The sequence below is a fragment of the Phaseolus vulgaris genome, chromosome 5 (assembly GCF_051622355.1).
Source record: "Phaseolus vulgaris cultivar YP4 chromosome 5, ASM5162235v1, whole genome shotgun sequence".
In the NCBI taxonomy this organism is placed as follows: domain Eukaryota; kingdom Viridiplantae; phylum Streptophyta; class Magnoliopsida; order Fabales; family Fabaceae; genus Phaseolus; species Phaseolus vulgaris.
In genome coordinates this window covers 12828365-12832580 of record NC_143502.1, presented here as the reverse complement: position 1 = coordinate 12832580, position 4216 = coordinate 12828365, and positions in this window count along the sequence as shown.

Sequence of the window (4216 nt, the reverse complement as noted above, 5' to 3'; positions counted from 1 at the left end):
ATAAAGGTTTTGCAATGAAAGAACCATTCTTTTTAAACATTGGAATGTAAGGACCATTCTCAATTGAATCCCAAATTCCTTGATCAATAGATTCCACAAAGATTTTCATTCTGGCTTCCCAATACTTGTAATTCAATCCACAGAATAAATGTGGTTTGTAGATTGAAGCACCTTCCTCAAAAGATTGTTTTCCAGCCATAAAATTTTTTTTTGATCAACTTGAATAACTTTCAAGAACCAAGCTCTTGATGCCAATTGTTAGAATATATGACTTTAAACTAGAGGGGGGGGGGGGGGGGTGAATGGTTTAAAGAGGGATTTCAAAAACTTGTAAGCCCTGAATGAAATTTCTTCAAGAATATTTTGATAAAGAAATCAGTTTTTCAAAACACTCTAAACCCATTGCTACATTCAGTCTTCTCAGAAACCACTGAGGAATTCCACTAAGCAATCAAACCTAGATCGCTTACACCATAACCAAGAAAGTGACCTTGATCCCCTCAAGACACACACTTCTCTTGGCCAACACACCAACACTAAGAATGCTGATCTTGATCCCCTCAAGAACACACAACACTTCTCAACAAACACACAAAGATACTTGTTCAACAAAATACAAGGATTACACTTGTTACAGAAGCAAATCTGAAATCAATACAAGCAGAAATCCTATCTCACACACTTTGATCAATCTCAATCTCTAAGCAATCTCAACTCTTTGAAAAACTTAAAAACTTGTTATTACTCAAATCTGTTTTTCTGAATATATTCAAAGATATTGTTTGTTATCAAATCTTAACAAACTTATTCATTGCATTTAAAAGATTGGTCAAAGCATTAAAGACTGGAGCGTAATCAATTAAAACATTTAAAACTCAGTCAAAGTAAAAACCATTTTTCTGTTATGGTACCAAAACAAACAATCGGTTGTTTCCTCGAATCAATCGGTTGTTTTGGTTTTAACAGCTCAACCATTTGAAAAACAGTTTTCAGTCTTTTCTAAAAACACCTAAGTATAAAACATTCAGTTGTTTTTCACTTAGTTTGAAAAACACTTTTCTTTTAAAAGATTGAGAATGCCTATGCTTTGGATTCGATCAAGGGTGAATTACAAAACTCAAACTACCCCAAAACCTATCTAAGACAACTCAGCAACAGCAAGCACAATCCTTCAACATCCTTCAAAGGGTTTTGGATTCTTCGTAGCTTGAACACCACTTGGTTCAACAGTCTAGTATCACCTTTACCTTTAGCTAGTTCTATTTTTTTTTATAAAACTCATGCTAGGAAACATGTGGCATCACATGAAAAATAAAATAAAAAAAGAAAAAGAAAACAAAAGCATGGGGGACTAGACCAAACCCATGCAGATAAAGAGTAGCTTAAGCAACTACATTAGGAGTTTTTTAAAAAAAAGAAGAAATTAAATAAAGACAAGAAGACAAACAAAATAACCTTATCTAATGTGTAGCTCCCATAAAGACAACAAAAAGGAACGATTGAATCCCGAAAATCCAATCAGATTAACCCTCATTTGCATTCAACTGTAGTAATAAAATCTTATGATATTGATGCATGCCATTACCTTTACTTTTTCTTAGGTTGACCTATTTTGGAGGTTTTCTTATTAGCTTTCACTCTAGCTTTAGGAGGACATCCCATTCTCCTGGAGATTTGAACCACTTCACCGTCTTCACTCAATGAGTTTTCATTATCCAACTTTTCAGCCCATAACTTAGAGACCAAATTGCCTTCTTCTAAGAAAATATCAGTCGAGGTAGATTTAACTATATCCACAGTTAAGATGGTCAGACACGACTCTAGAGCCTATTGTTCATCACTTAAAAAAGATTCAATACAATTATGCAAGACTAAATTATGAGAAACAACTTTATAAGTAACCAGTTTGGGAGTAACTAATTTAGGACTTATTGCATTAGTTACAAATTTGAGGTGAGAAAGTCCTTCTAAAATACCATAATTTTCATGAGGTAAGGAGTCATTTTTTATAGCAAATCATTTTATTCATGGACATCCTCCAAAGAGGGAATATCAGTAAAAATAATCATCCTAAAATCCTGAACCAACCCCTATATCTTCAGTAAATTTCTTAAAATTTTGACCAACAAGAGATCAACCCTCCACCTGACCAACAACTACTTCAACAAGGTTATCAAGATCAATAAAAACTCCCTCAACTTCCACCATCTTTGCATTATGGACATGTACATCATTTATTTATTCCTCTATCAAATAATTTTGTTTTTCTATGACACCAATCACTTCCTTGTTAGGGGCATCATTAATTTCTTTGGTATGGACAATCATAAGTTTATATTGTACGACAACAGGTTTGGAGAAAATATTAGGTGGTTTGGCTGTGTCATTAAGGTTTGCATTTAGAAATATCATTCCTTATCATTTTGCATGAAGAGAAAAATGGAGGCAACTTCTCAAATTCATTATCTGCGATAAAAATAAAAACTAGACCTTTCCACCAAAATTTGATTAGGCAAAGTAGATAGCATATCAATATCAATCAACACTCTAGCAAAAAAACCTCTAGATTTATTCATGGTGCAATAATCAAGAGAGAGAGAAGTACCAATCTTTTTTTTTTTTAATTTCATGTTAGGCATCACTATGGAAACTGACATCTTAGCTAGGTTGACACCTTAGATTTCAACAATCATCTATCATCACATGAAGAGAAAATTATTATTAAAAAAAAAAACAAAGGAGAATACAAGTAAGTATAGGGAGACTAGGCCAAAATTCATGCATAAGAAAACAAGACAAAATTAAACCAAACAAAACATAAAAATTTTACACCTATTATGAAAAAACTCCTAAAAGTACAAGAAGGCAGACTATTATGCCAAACCCAATCTAGTTGATGAATGAAACCTAAGCTAGCTAACTTGTCTGCACAATGTTTGCCTTCTCTAAAAACATGAGAAACTTTAAAAGTGATTTTCTGACAACACCAAAGACATTTCCTTCACCTGTTTCTGAGAGAACAAAAAGCTTACTATCTTGAAAAAGCAGTGCAAACCAAAAACGAATCACTCTCAAGCCATAAAGTATTGTAATTTCTTTTAATGCCTTCTTCAATAGCAAGGATGGCACCCATGAACTCAACATACAAAGAAGACTGAACCCAAGATATGCAGAAAAACCACCAATATACTCGCCTATACTGCCTTTCTAAATCTCAACACAAGTAACACTACCAGGGGAACCCCTAGAAGCCCCATCCGTATTAACCTTAAACCAACCGAGAGAAGGAAATTCCCAAACCACTTGAATGGAATTACGAGCTTTGCTACTTCGTGTACCGATACCAAAAAATTCAAGGACAGAAAAATCATAAATATCATTCCTAATAATTTTATTGGAGATATTACCAGCAATCGTAACAGAATCTTTTATCAAATCAAAGATATGAATATTCTTCTAAAAACGAACATGGTTTCTCATCCTCCATATCATCTAGATGATGGAAGTGACAACAACCAAAAAAATGAATTTAACGAAAGGAATGCATGTAGATTTGATAAACACAATAAGATAATCCACTGAAGAAAAATTAGTGGTTGGAAAAATCTGTTGAAGCCAACTCCAAATGTATATAGTAGTAGGACACTCAAAGAAGAGGTGCCGAATAGATTCTTCATGCTTTTCACATAAGAAGCACATGGAGCATATATAAATGCCTCTACTCTGAATAGATTTAGCAGTGGGAAGTCTTCAATGAAGAATTTTTCAAAGAACTAAGGATTCAGCAGGGGAAATAAAAGGAGACTAAATTAACTTACCCCAATTATAAGAGTTACCAGGCTAATAGAGGAACTTGCGGGCATATTTCAGGTAAAAGAAACCATTCTCCTTTAAAGTCTAGTTAGGCACATCATCATCTTGAAGAATGACCATGTCTTCCAAAAGATGGCAAAAGGGAGAAGAGAAACAAATTCACGCCAAGAATTACCATTCCAAACTTGAGAGACATTAGAGACCAAGTTGACCCTCTCCCTGTAAGGTATACTTGCAAAAATAGACAAGAAAAATGGTGAGCACCATAAATCATTCCAAAAATTAATACTCTTACTTGTCCCAACTGTCCAGCAAGTGTATTCAAGAACTAAATCATAAAATTGCTTTATACCATACCAAATAGAAGAAGATTTATGAGGATAAACTTTTTGGTATTTAGAGC